The sequence below is a fragment of the Saccopteryx bilineata genome, chromosome 1 (assembly GCF_036850765.1).
Source record: "Saccopteryx bilineata isolate mSacBil1 chromosome 1, mSacBil1_pri_phased_curated, whole genome shotgun sequence".
Lineage (NCBI taxonomy): Eukaryota > Metazoa > Chordata > Mammalia > Chiroptera > Emballonuridae > Saccopteryx > Saccopteryx bilineata.
This window is the reverse complement of record NC_089490.1, coordinates 188,181,777-188,197,099: the sequence shown is the minus strand read 5'-3', so window position 1 is coordinate 188,197,099 and position 15,323 is coordinate 188,181,777.

Below are 15,323 nucleotides of genomic sequence, written 5' to 3'. Positions count from 1 at the left end.
ACTGGACCAATACAGTTTCATCAGCAGACCACAGTTTAAGTTTAAAGGGCCAGCCACCCTCACACTCTGTTTGAGAACAAAATCCAAACCATAGTTTCATTGGTTTTTCCCCTTAAGGTCCTAACATGGAAGGCATCACCCTTCGCTGATTTGTACGTTTATGGAAGGCTCCCAGCACTACCTGGATCTCCTTAATAGGAAGGGGAGGCTTCTTACAATCAAAAGGAAAACAGCCATCCTGGCAAGTCAATGCTCTGTGGAGATAGGGTTGGGAGAGAAAGGGGACATGCTTGTGCAAAGCAGCTGCAAGGTGTAATGGGAACCACTGATAAGCTGTCTCTGAAACTCCTATTGTTTAAAGAAATCCTATCAGAAGCATCGAGCAGCTCGGATTTGTCTCCAAACTTTTTTTTCTTTCTTTTTTTGCAAAATGTTCAGGATAAGCACAACTTAATTGAGAAACTATATACATTTTTCATTTAAACACAGAACAAGTGGGAAACCACACAACATATAGAACTGTGGGACCAGGAGAAAAATACACTTGTGAGAAGGCAAACAAAGATGCTGGCTGGAGGGGAACAGAGTCCTAGGCAGGGCACAGAGTCAAAGGACAAATGGCTCACTGGGAGTGGAGGTGAGTCTTTGCTAGAAACTCAGGCTGGGGCTATTTTTTTTCTCCCACACCAAGCACATCTGCTTTGATTTCATAAAACATTCTATATATTTTTAATTTTATTCAGTTTTTTGAGGGAGAGAGAGAGAGAGAGAGAAAGGAGAGAAGCAGAAAGCATCAACTCTCATATGTGCCTTGGCCAGGCAAGCCCAGAGTTTTGAACCGACGACCTTAGTGTTCCCAGGTCAACACTTTATCCACTGCACCACCACAGGTCAGGCCTCATAAGACATTCTAAATTGAAATTTTATGGAGTACTGATTTACAGCTTCCTTCTAGCCGATGTATTTTTATGAAGCCCAAAGTAGAGCTGGAAAAATCAGTTAACCGATGTGGGTCATACAGTGTTTTCAATAAAGCGAACAGTGATGCCATACTCTGAACACATAGATACGTACAGAAGACCAGCATCACTCGGGATGAATGAGGAACATACAACCCCAAATCATTGTTTGTAACGTCGGGGACACAGAAGAGTCACATTTCTCCAATCATGTTGACTAGAACATTAGTTCCACTGACTCTTAACAGGTGATATGCCAAATGAATAGTGCTCGCTGCCTTGCTAATACAGAATCTCATCTATACAGATATGTGTAAGAAACAAGCTTGATGCAGACATTTTTACAACATGTTTTAGTAAGTGATGTCCAAAGATTGGTCCTCCTTTTATGTCCTACTTCTCTATTCACAGGGTGTGTTCAAGAAAACACTTGTTCCAAACAAAACAGAAACAGACTCATAGATACAGAGAACAGATTGATGGCTGCCAGGGAGGAGGAGGTAGGGACTGGGTGAGAAAGGTGAAGGGATTGAGAAGTACAGATTGGTAGTTAGAGAATAATCCCAAGGATGTAAAGTACAGCACAGGGAATAGAGTCAATAAATGAATGGATGGTGCCAGTTGGGTACTGGGAATATCAGAGGGACACTTTGTAAAGTATGTGATTGTTGAACCACTATACTGTACACCTGAAACTAATACAAAATAGAGCTGAATGTAAACTGTAATTGGAAAAAAATTATTTGAATTCTAAAAAAATGTCTGGCCTGGCCTGTGGTGGCGCAGTGGATAAAGTGTCGACCTGGAAATGCTGAGGTCACCGGTTCGAAACCCTGGGCTTGCCTGGTCAAGGCATATATGGGAGTTGATGCTTCTAGCTCCTCCCCACCTTCTTTCTCTGTCTCTCTCTCCTCTCTCTCTCCCTCTCTGTCTCTCTCTCTCCCTTTCTCCTCTCTAAAATGAATTTAAAAAATTAAAAAAAAAAAAAGAAATCTTAAAAAAAATGTCTGTGAAATGGGAATGGAAAGAGATTTTGCCTGGTTCGGGGGGGGGGCACGACACAGGGTAGAGGGTGATACATTGAGTGGGACACTTGAACCTCTGTCAACATAATAAATTGAAAATAAAAAATTTTTTAAATGATAACCTTGTTCTACAAAAATTACATAAATACATATGTACATACATGCATAATATGTAAATAGTGTCCGTGATAACATAATTTAGAGAAATTCTATACTGTATCCTTTATTTTTAAGCATTGCAATACACATTAGTTACTTAAAGACTTTTAAAAATTCTACAACACAAAAACTCTGTTTAATCCAGCATTGCCAAAATCTATCTCATCATGAAAGTCTTTTCTTTTTTTAATATGTAATATTTGTTAATAACTCATGGAACGCAGAACACCTTTTTGAATATACTGGCAGAGAAAAATATATAATAATAAATTGAATGAAAAACTACAAAAGAAAATAATCACAATGGGTGTGTACCATGCTCCATTTTTGTAAGATAATTACATACTGGTTTTCCCTATTTTTCCATAACACATATTTTTGTTAGGAAAAAAAATGTTATTGATAACATTTTTAAATATTTCATATTGTTTTATTTGGCATGGGGGAAAGGTACATAGAGTATGGCCCATTTTCTAAAGTTTCCAAGTGTTCAAATCTCTGTTACGGTTATAACAGGAGCCAAACACCTTCAGTGAGTGAAAGCCCTGTCTTGCTATGCTGGCTGTTGAATGTTGAATATTTAATGTCATGGGAAGTGCCCCAGGCTCCTATTTCTACTCCTAATTGGTGCACCTGAAAGATATCCATTGAACTGAGCTTAGAATTGCCTGCATAATTAGTATAGTATATAACAAGAAGACCAAATGTAAGGACAAAGTAGTCCCATGCTTTCACCCCTCAAACACCAACTTTAGGCATTTGACTAAATATTGTTCAAGTTCATCTGAATGTCTCTTTCCTCACTGAATGAACAATAAAGCACTGGGTTCCCCCCCCCCCCACTGCCTCCCCCACTGCTCCCTCCGGCAGATGGGCAAAAGAGACTTGAAGTAGCAAGCACTCTCATCAGCTAAGAGCACTCAGACAAGAGGCAGACAGGAATGGTGCGAGGTCTCCATTTCCCAGATGCCTCTCACTTTAAGGAAACCAGGACTCCGGAAAGTTTGCTATGGCAGAGAAGTGTACTATACAGAGACCCACACTCCATGGAAATTTTGTTACAGCAGAAGAGAAGCTGTGAAAATTGACAAAGAAGGCAGGGAGGGGGTGGAGCTTCCACCTCCAGGGAGCTTATCATCAAAGGCTGAGAGCAGGGATAAATGGAGGTATTCGGATTCATACATTTCAGCTCTCCTGGGGGGTGGCTCTCAATCCTGTGCTGTCAGGGAGATAGGAAGGAATAGACAGCTGGAGAATGAGGTAGTAGACAGACTGATCTGGAAAGACTGTAACTGGATCAACCAAGAAGCGTGCATGCTTGTGTTAAGCACTCAAGAGGAGGCTTGCTGCACAAGGTGTATGGCCAAGCTCATGCCCTCAGGGAGCAGGCTGTCTTCCTGGTGGACTAAATGGCATACCTAGAGGAAACATTAAATAAATAAATAAATATATAAATAAAAACAGTATGTCATTTGGTTCTAAATGAGGGGATAGAGCCTGGCATCGAGCCTGGAAAGTGGGTACTTAATACGTGTTTATTGGATTTAATTAGATCTCTAAGCCGTCAGAGGAGACCTCTGCGGAGTTCTGCAGGAAATTAGGATTCCTATTAAGCAAGAGCAGGCAGAAACAATGGCAGAGGTGGTAAAATGGACCCCTGGGAAAACTTGGGGAGAGGGCAATTAGAAAGTGTTTTTTTTTAAATATATACAACAATCAAAAGTTTAAATTTCATAAGGAAGGTACATTAGAACCACTTTTATGCTTGAAGAAGGTAAGTGACCATCAAGTTAAGTCCCAAGGTCCACAGCTTCTGGTAAGAACAAGTGAAGAAAGAAAAGGCTTGAATGAGGCAAACCGACAAGAGCTCCGGTTGTCCAGCCAGGTCTTGGATGTTAGTTGAACAGAAATGTGCTGTTAGGCTTTTGTGGCGGTCAATGGTAAGAGCCGGGTTGCATGCACATCAGAGATGAGTACAAGAGATCATTGCTTAATCTTTAACTCCCATGTCTCTCCCTCATCACAGGTGGAGTCACACGTATTTCCAAGCCACAAAACATAACTCACTTATATCACTATTTATTATATAGGCTATAAAGGAATTGTGTGCACCTAACATCAGGCATGGCCAGCTGTGTTTGTTCTTTCACACAGCTGTCCTCACTGCTGGTTTCATATAAACTGAAGAGAAAGACCCTATACATTCTGGTTAGTGCCAGCACGAGATCAAAGGCCTACAGGCATGGCTTTTGCTGCAGACTGCTGTGTAGAGAACGGAGTCCTGAAGTGCACTCTGAACCAGGCCTTTGTGCGAGTTGAACTACGAACTGATCATCTAGTGCTGAAATTGCAAAGAAAAATGTACAGGTTGGACGGGTGGAAAAAGAAAGAGTTGCTTCCATTGGATATGATATTTTTCTTAGTTAAATTAGGAGGCTGCCCATCTTCTTTCTAACCTAGAAATTCTGAAAAGGAGGAAGAATCCAGGACTGTCTATCTCCAGGATGATTTCAATGCATTCAGTTCCACCAGGCATTTTTGTTCCTGAAAGAATCACTCCGGATACGAAATCTCCCATCACAACTCTGGAAAATCAGACCCAGAGAACACATTTTGGCAATGTCTCTTGACTAAAGAGTGGTACTCAGTATCAGGCCTTGTTTTTCTCCCAAAGACAGATACCACCAATGTCAGGCTACTTTCGCAATGGAAATCATCGCTTGGGCACTGAATCCAGCCACAGAGCTTTTGGCAAAAAGGCTGTAACCTCTCCTCTCTCCTCACTAGTAAGAATCCCACCACAGTTTTCCAACCGTTGGTGACCTCCATCCCAGATTACCTCAATGCCCTTTGCTCAGGGCTATGGTTAAAGACCTCCCAGAAGCACCAGCTGTTGGTACAGAATGCATCAGTCTTCTCGTTGTTAACGGTCATAGGCTGACATGACTGGAGTGTCTCTGAGTCCCCAGGGCCCCTCTGGTTTAGGCTGGTGGTCCCAAGTCCTTTCACCAGCTTGAGTCACTGAGTTTTTCAAAAAGCATATTGGGCCCATTGATATTTTGCAACTTTTGAATCTCCATCTAAGCAAGTTCACTACGACTCGGCAAGGAGGTAGACTGAAGTAAGCAAAAGACATGAAACACTCTTGAGAATGAATAGATGCAAAAGGAAGTCTGGGTGAATTCCCTCAGCTTTGCACAACAAATTAGGCCAGAAGGAAGCAATCAGGAAAGTATAGTTCTCCCTGGAAATATTATGGGGAACAGTTTGCAAACTATATGATTGTTTAACCACTATACTGTACACCTGAAACTGACATAAAATAATACTGAATGCAACTGTAATTGAAAAATAAAGTTGAAAAAAGAAAAAAATGTATAATTCTCTTTGAAAGGATGCCATGGATGCACGTGATTGCTGGCTGGAAGCTGGGAATGCTATAGCCAAATAGTCTCCCTATCCATGCCCCACCATCACAACAACTAATTACGACTTTGAAGAAAATGACTATGAAGTAGCAATTTGCAGCAAAAAATTATACACCTTTATTTTACTTCTTCTGGTCTTCAAAGAAATCCAAGATTATCATCCCAGGTTTGTTGACGGTAGAAATATGATTGTAAAAATTAGCAAGGCAAAAGGTCACTATCATTAAATGCTTTATTTCTGAAAGTTTGCTTTTGTAAAACACTTGCTTGGACATCAAAAATGTAATGAGTAGGTAGAAGGGCCTACTCAGGTATTAAGATGAAGTCATCCATTACCCAAAAAGAAAGATGTTCATAATCAAGCATTTTATGTTTAATGAATACTCACAAGTGAAGAAAGTTACATGACTAGGAAAAAAAAAAGAATTAGCTAGATTCATGCAACTGATTCCTAGAGTTAATATTGTTTTCTGTTACGAGGTATATTAAAGTAACTCTGCAGAAATCACAGCAGTTTATATTTCAGGCATTCCCAGGAGCATAGGAAGGAAGAACTTATGATAAATCAGCATATTCAATAAAAACAATTATGGAAGGAAATGTATGTTAAAATATATATTTTTTCAAACTTTATTTATTTATTTGCTTATTTATTTATTATTTATTTATTTATTTTTGACAGATACAGCGAGAGAGTCAGAGAGAGGGACAGATAGGTACAGACAGACAGGAAAGGAGAGAGATGAGAAGCATCAGTTCTTCATTGTGACATTGATTGCTTTTCATATGTGCCTTGACTGGGGGCTACAGCAGAGTGAGTGACCCCCTACTTAAGCCAGTGACCTTGGGCTCAAGCCAGTGACATGACCCCACACTCAAGTCAGTGAGCCATGCTCAAACTGGTGTGCCTGTGCACAAGCTGGATGAGCCCACGCTCAGGCCAGCGCCTCAGGGTTTTGAACCTGGGTTCTCCACATCCCACTCCGATGCTCTATTTACTGCGCCACTGCCTGGTCAGGCTATATTGACACAGATACTATACACAGGGGTATGGTATGATATGTATCTCCCTAGAAAGAGCTGAGGTTTCAGTCCTGATTCCTCTTTATGGCTCCATCACAGTACCAGTTATTTTCACTCTGGTCCCCACACTGGCCAGTTACCAGAGACAGAGCCTTGAGTCTGCCTGTGCATTTACTGTAAGTGTTAATGATTCTGCCAATGGCTTCACCATTCCAAGGACCCTGCCTGTGGGCAGCTGCACATCGCCTTTTGTCATATCGGGGTCAGTTTCCCTTGGTATTCCCTTCTTGCATTTAAAGACCCTCTGGTCTCAGCACTCTAAGAACATTCCTTTGGTTTTTCTAGTCCTTAAGGATCATCATCCTTCAGAGTCAAGAACATTGCTCCTAACTCTTCGGGTTGCCTGACATTTCTAAAAGCCAGTCTAGTGGCCACCATCAAGCTCTGTTGAAGCATTTTACCAGTCTACAGCAAAAACAGGAGTGAGATGAAAGGCAAGATAGTGAGTGGCTGTTTTTCCCCCTAAAGTTAAATGTATATGCTATAAAAGCCATTTGCATCCAAATTTTAGATCTTTCTGACCTTTCTACTTTTTTAGTGTTCTTTTTCCTGAAAAATGGTGATTAATTGATTTAACTGATTGCAAATTTTCCTCTGTGTCCTTACTTTGCTAAATATACAGGTGAAATTCATTTTATTCCTTTCTCTTCCTTTTTCTCTCTCTTCTGTCCTTATTGTTCCTCTCTCACATTTGTTTGCTCATTCTTTTTATATTACTATTTGGTGAAAATCAAACATGTGGAAATCATGGTGTCTTGGACTTTCACTGGTCACCAGGCCATATTGTTTGGCTGTCAATGTCTACCTTATAGTGATCACACTGGTCCTTTGAAACCTCCCTAAACTGTATGGAAATCTTTCTCTGCACATTCTGAATATGGAAGAAGAAAGTATGTATTTTTTATGAGGGCCTCTGGTAAAACTATCCAGAAAGAAGAAAGAGTGAGAAAGAGAGGGAGAAGGAGAGAAGAAAAGGAAGGGAAAGGGAGCAAAGGCAGACACAGAGGTGTGTGTAGGGTTTGGAGTAGGGTTGGTGGGGAGTTTCTAGTTAAAGTGGGAGTCTAGGTAGAATAGAAAGGAGGGGACAGACTAGTTATTCATGGTCTTCAAATCTAGGCAGAGAAATGTAAACCTGATACAGAAAGAAATAGACCACAGGAACTAACAGAGGAGAAGCAATGCTGTATAGCGGATGATTAAAAGTCCATCGCCCCACCCCGCCCTTTCCTCAATTTTTTGTTATTTCATGAAGATTAGATACTTCTTGAAAATATCCTTAGGCTGTGCTTATTGATTAAGATTATTTTCCTTCACAAATATTTGTTAGAATTTACCCTACACTGGGCAGTAAACCAGAAAAGTTCACCATCTGTTTAAAAAGAAAAGGATACCATGTTTCTAGATAAATTTTGCAAAGGTAGAGTTCTTTCTCAAATAAAAATTTTATCCAATACATTTTTAATCAAAGTTTCAGTAAGATTTTTATTCATTTGTGAATGAATAAAAATAACTAGATGGGCTGAAAATGAAGAGTGATGGGGAGGTGTAGGCAGTTCTCATTGTTAACATATTTATAGAGGTGTAATAATGAAAAGTATCTACCTAAGACCATACAATAAATGATACAAGAAATAACAGTAGAGACAGAGCTTGTTATGTGTAGGAATATTATATCACAAAAGCCACATTACAAACCAATGGAGAAAAAAAGAAAAGACAAGATCTGGATATAATTGATCAAAAATTAATATAAGATTAGAGCTTCATCACAAATCTTTCACTAAACTTAATTTATATTAAAGAGTTAAATATATGTGAAACTGAAATAACAAGGAAATACAGGTTAGTATCTCTGGATGAGGACGGTCTTTCATGAGATACAAAAAAAATCAATGGAAGAAGTTCAGAAAGTATGGACAGATTCAAATAAATACAATTTTTAAATAAGGCTGTCTGTCAAAACTTATAAATTAAAAAGAAAAAAAAAAGGAAGGAAATCCAAGCCAATAGTTAACCTGAAAGTTGATATTAACAATTAAAAATATAAAAAGCAAACAAAAGTCATGTTTGTAACAAACATTTATGTCCTAATTATGAAGCAGTCACTGATTTGATAAATCCAAAAGATGTGATCTGACCACTGCTATCGTCTGAATGTTCATATCCAACCCTCCAAGTTTCCTATGTTTAAAACTTAACCCCCAAAGACGTTATTAGGAAGTGGGGCCTTTGGAGGTACTTATATCACGAGGGTGGAGCCCTCATGAAGAAAATTAGTGCCCTTATAAAAGAAACCTCACAGTGATTCTGCACTCCGTCCATCGTGTGAGAATGCAGTGAGAAGTCCCCAGCAATGAACCAGGAAGAGGGTCCTCATTCAAGAACACAGCCAAGTTAGTGCCTTGATCTTGGACTTCCTAGCTTCCAGAATTATAAGCAATACACTTCTGCTGTTTAAAAATCCATCCCAGTCTGTAATATTTTGTTTTAGCAGCCTGGATGGACTAAGACTGACACACAACCAACCACAGCTGCCTACTCTGAGAGAAGCACTGGATTTCTATCTTTTTTTTTTCCAATTAAAAAAAAAAAAAGACTCTCCTGAACTAACTAAATGTAATAGTAGTAAAGCTTCTATATTTTAAAGATGAGTTGTATTTAGTAAAGATTTAGAAAGCAGTCCGATTCTCTTTGGCATCATTCTGTCCCAATTGTTTGGTACAACTTTCAATTCCTTTGTTGATCCTACTCCTCCCTCTTCTCCTAATTCTAAGTTAAATTGGCTTCCTGGGTTGCCTGGGTTTTTTCTTAGACCAAATCCTCTTTTCTGCTGCTCTCATTAGTAATGTTAACTCTCTTATCCAAAAAAAAAAAAAAAAAAGTTTCCTATATATGCTTGCTCATACAATTAGGTAAGAGATTACCTTTGTCCGACTCTTTCCTGGAAGTACAATGGAATCTACAGGAAATGAGGCAGCACCCCCCATGTGGGTAGTAAGGACTTCTGGGCTGCTTTGTCCAGTCTCAAGGTCTGTCTCAATTTGCCCATCTCCCTTCCTTTTCTTGCTTTAAATCAATTATGCTTTATTTCCTGAATTCTAAGAAACACAATACTTTTCCACATTTTAAAATTTCTAAAATTGGCATTTTAATTGAATTTGCCAAAGTTTCCTTGTTCATTATTGTCACTGGAATGCAGCAGTTCTTTCAATATAGACAAATAGGTTATAGTTAACGCAAAGCTTATAAAATATAAAGCATCAATTAATTTAAAGGTACTATCTTCTCAAAGTATAAATCTCTCTCCCATATAAAAAAACAAAAACAAAACATTAAAAAGGTCTTAATAAGATGTTAAAATTTTTTTATTATTTAGATTTTAAACACTCCTTCTACATTTTTGAAGGATGTATGTTACAGCATTTTTCCTCCTTGCGTTCTCATAAAAGCAGTTGGGGGAGATCTGGAGAAACATTTAACTGCTCAGAAGCTGGGAGAAGCATTCTTTTGCAAGGAGACACTTGATTTTTTGAAACAACTGGGCTGCTGTTCAGCTGGATGCACTTATGTGGCAGAAATGACTTGCCCCTTTTGATTTCTCAGTGTTCATGCTGCACCTGTTATTAAAAGCTTTCCACATCATCCAGTTGTGTGTTGGTGGATGTTTAACAACTGGCTCTCTGGGACAAATGAGAGGAGGGCCGAGGAGGTCTTGATGTATAGCCTTTGCCGGATTTCCCTGGTATCCCACCACAGCCAATTTCAAGCTCCTGACATAATGACTATCACTGAATGCAGAGTTGGGAAGAGAAGACAGATGATCGCAGTAGACCCCAGCACATTACTGAATTGAAGTCCTAGAAAAGGGACTTGATAAGCCACCACGTGGCTGAAGAGAGCCTCAGGCTGTTACCCAGATTTCCTGAAGGAGGAGAATTATGGCAGGGAGGCAAGGACAGAAATGTGCATGGGAAGGGATACCTCCCTGGGCCAGAGATTAAACTGACTTTATTGGGGGTGGGGGGGAGTCATCCAATTGTAGCTTACTAGGTTATTTATTGTGTGTAGATGGGGAGGAGAGGCTATGTAAACATCCTCATCTATGAAATCTTTGGTAAATTCTACATTGCTCACTAATACTTTGGATGAATCTTGTGGGGTGGGAATGGGCAGTGTGAACTGAAAACAGGGCTGAATCCAGCTTCCAGTTTGTGCAGGACTACCACTGAGGCTGGTGGGCGTAGCAGATCTGCACATTAAAAAGTAATGTAAGAGGGGCCCTGGCCGGTTGGCTCAGTGGTAGAGCATCGGCCTGGTGTGCAGAAGTCCCGGGTTCGATTCCCGGCCAGGGCACACAGGAGAAGCGCCCATCTGCTTCTCCACCCCTCTCCCTCTCCTTCCTCTCTGTCTCTCTCTTCCCCTCCCGCAGCGAGGCTCCATTGGAGCAAAGATGGCCTGGGTGCTGGGGATGGCTCCTTGGCCTCTGCCCCTGGCGCTGGAGTGGCTCTGGTTGCAACAGAGCGACGCCCTGGAGGGGCAGAGCATTGCCCCCTGGTGGGCAGAGCGTTGCCCCCTGGTGGGCGTGCCGGGTGGATCCCGGTTGGGCGCATGCGGGACTCTGTCTGACTGTCTCTCCCCGTTTCCAGCTTCAGAAAAATACAAAAAAAAAAAAATGATTTGATAGAATTTTCTTTTTAGCTTTCTAATTTATCAGTGAATGACAGAAGTCTTTTACGCTCCACAGAAACTAGTTCATACAATAATAGTGTATTGATTTGTCAGATAAGAGTCCACTCTCCAACTAAACACTATGTATCTTATTTAATAAAAAGTTTCTTGCTTAAAAAAAAAAAAAAGTAATGTAAGAGGGCCTGACCAGGCGATGGTGCAGTAAACGAAGCGTTGGACTGGGACACGGAGGACCCAGGTTCGAGACCCCAAGGTTGCTAGCTTGAGTGCGGGCTCATCTGGTTTGAGTGACACTCACCAGCTTGAGCACAAGGTCACTGGCTTAAGCAAGGGGTCACTTGGTCTGCTATGGCTCCCCAGTCAAGGCACATATGAGAAATCAATCAATGAACAACTAAGGTGCCACAACAAAGAACTGATGCTTCTCATCTCTCTCCTTCCTGTCTGTCTGTCCCTCTGTCTCTGTCACAAAGAGACAAAACAAAAAACGGTAATGTGAGAGGTCAAGAGACAGAAGTCAGAGTAGAAGAAAGTTTTCCAAAATAGAAAACTTTGAGAGGGAGTTTCATTTATACGGCTGCCCATAGAGGATGGCAGACAAAAGGAGAGGAAGGGATAGTGTAAAACGCATGGGTTTTCATTGGTTTTAGGGACTACACGGCTAAGCCAACAATGTTCTGACACCATTAGCCAAGTAGTCTGTGATTTCTGGCTGCAAAAACAGATCCAATTTTGACACAGTCTGATATCACCTTTGAACCCATCAGCTGGCTCCTCAAAGTTAAGTAATTAAGAGTTTCTTCTAGATAGAACTTCATAAATTATTTACATTTTCTAAATTCTTTCCCAGATTTTTTTTTAACCTGGGAAAGGTTCACCGTGGAGTTGAGGAGACTCCATGAGATACAACACACACAAATGGGGACATAAACTGGGGACATGGGGAACAAAGACATTAAAGGGATCTGTCCACAAGCATTTCCTTTGTCCAAGGGCAGACCTGAAAATAAGAGCCCTGTCTTCAGACTTCTGATTCCGCAATCTTTCCTCACAACAACATTTATCTGGCTACGGAGCAGGCTCTTGGATGCACGGGGGACCCCAGAAACAGAGAAAAAGGTCTCCTTATACTGTGCCCATTGCTTGGGAGATCATTTCTACACTGGTCCTCTTCTGAACAGAGCAGGAAAATGAGGAGGACGGGATGGGGCTATTCTCTGTGTGGTCCAGAGGCCTGCGCTGCAGGAAGTGGGCCCTTTCGGCCACAGTTCTACCAGGAATCTTTTTCCTCTTATAGTAAAACCCTGTTTATAAATATACATTCACCCATACACAAACATATACATACCTCAAATATCCAGAGCAGTTCGGCATCCACAGAGATAAATACAGAAAGGGGCATGACAGAGACAGATGGATATAGTAGTATTTTTAATTTTTTAAGAAAACATTGGCCTGCTTTGGGGAGAAACAGTCGGTTCTGAAAGAAAGGAAACCTGTACTTAGGCGGAACTTCCTCCGGATTAATTATTACTGTATTTGAAATCCAAATGACTTGCCCCGTCATTAGTGGATAAGTGTAGGCCAGGGAATAAATATCCACTCTGTCCACAGTAAGACAGGTATCCACACCAAGTTCAAACGCCCCGGGACTTGACCACACACACATTAGGCCATCTTTGGAGCTGTGATGATGACGAAAGGCTAGATGCATTCTGCAAGCCCAGGGAGGCCGCCAGCGCAACCTCAGGCTAATTAGCAGAGACCACAGGTATAACCAGCTGCTGGGCCGTTCACGTAACCAATCCTTGAACCAGATGCCGCTTTTGGAAAAACATACCTCAGTGCCCCTTATTGAAATTCTGTCTCTGGGCTTATAAAGAGTGTACTGTCTGAGCGACACAGGCGAGGCTTGGGGCAAGCGGGGCCACTCTGTGAGATACAGTCAGGGGTTCTGCTCTGCTTCCCAAATGGCCGCTCATTGTAAACAGCCTGTTCGGCGCGCCCGGGAACCTGGCTCTGGCCCGCCGGGGAGTCTGCAAGCACGCCTGCGAGTTCAGCCTCCCTGCGTTCTCGCTTGTGGAGGCAAAGGATCAGACGGGTAGAAAATCTCATATGAAGTAAATGAACCAAGAAGTGTTTTATCAATAAAATTTCATCTACACCTCCCATGCGGATCACTGAAATGACAAAAGCACAGGAACACCTCCCATCTTCTTTAGAACGTATGTCTTTTTTTTTTCCTATTAATAAACAGAGCACAGACCTCAAACACTTATGTACTTAATATGTGTTATTTGAAGATGGTGGCATTTGTTGAATTGAATTCATGCACTTGGCTTACAAAGGGTTCTCTTTACTCTGTCCTATTTAATGTGACTTCAAATCAACTACCAATCCTTCCCATGAAGGAAACATTTCATGACTTAAATAGATTTTAAAACAATTTGGTACCATACCCCGTATATGTTGGCACAAAACGTCCTTTAATATTTGCAAGGTCATATTCAATCTTAGTACACTGTCTTTTATTTTGAGCCTTTTCTAGAGAAAAAAAAATACTTGGAGAGCAACGTTTGGCAACAAAACTAAACATATCAGATCATGAAAGAGCAATTAGTTATAAATACCCTTTTAAAACTCGGAACAATACAGAATGTGTAGAGCATATACAAACTGGTATAATATCTTTTTAGGGTCGGTGAAGGGAACTTATTAAAAAAACCCAGAAGTTAAACAAAGGCATAAAGGGCACAACGGCTAATAGTATAATTGTGTGGTTTATAAGAAATTGGCAAGGGATAGCAGCGTGTTCTACGCACTTTCTATTTGCCAGGCTACACTACCTATTCTTCTAACCTCTTCATATCCACATCAAGTTTTCTATTTCTCCATATTCCTTGTTCTTTATCTGGTTTCCCAAATTCTTTCTTCTCTATGTCATGATTTCCTATTTCTCCAAATTGTTTAAAGCCCATGATAAAGTCATACACAGAGTTATCTCTGCAATAAGCTAACATGCCCCAATTCTCTGGTGAGACAAGTATTGTTGGGGTTACTAAAATAAATCTGAGCCCATCACGCAGCCTTCATTCTCTCCACCTCTGTCACCCACTTCGACCCTTCACTTGTAGTCACGCACATCTTGATGCTATAGAAATGGGGAGCAAAGTGTGGACTAGTGTCCAATCAAGATGCCACATCTTCAAAAGGGAATGCACACATTATAAAGCATGAGTATGGATGGACTTGAGAACCTTATACCAAGTGAAATAAGTAAATCAGAAAAAGCTAAGAACAATATGATTTCCACACATAAGTGGGATATAAAACTGAGATTAATGGACATGGATAAAAGTGAAGTGATTACCAGGGAGAGGGGAATATGGGAGAGGAGGTGGGGGGAAAGGAGTAAAGAAGGCAAATATAAGGTGACAGAAAATGATTTGACTTTGGGTGATGGGTATATAACATGATCAACTGTTCAAATGCTATAGAAACGTTTACCTGAAACCTATGTCCTCTTATTGATCAATGTCATCCTGTTAAATTTAATTTTCTAAATAAAAATTTAAAAATATATAAAAGGAAAAAAAAGAAACAGGAAGACAGATAAAATGAAATGTGTTGATAATAAATATCTAGAAGAAAGAGAAGGAAATGTAACAAAGAAGGCAAGTAAAATAATGGGGACATCTCAATGAAGATTTCAGGTAGGTTCCGAGGCCAGTTCCTCAACCCTCAGAATATTTAACTAAGTCTACCCAATATATATAGACATCAAACTGTATGTTTCTGAGAAAAAAATACATTTGCATCTTTATAATGTAAGCAGGTTCTAGAAGGAGTCAAATGTTAATATAGAAAAAAAAAAGTTGTTTCAAAGAGTACAGCTGACACCTGGTCTAGAAAAGACAGTGTAGACCCATTATTCCCTATTCCTCCTGCTAAGCAGGACTATACACCCTGGAAATGGCACA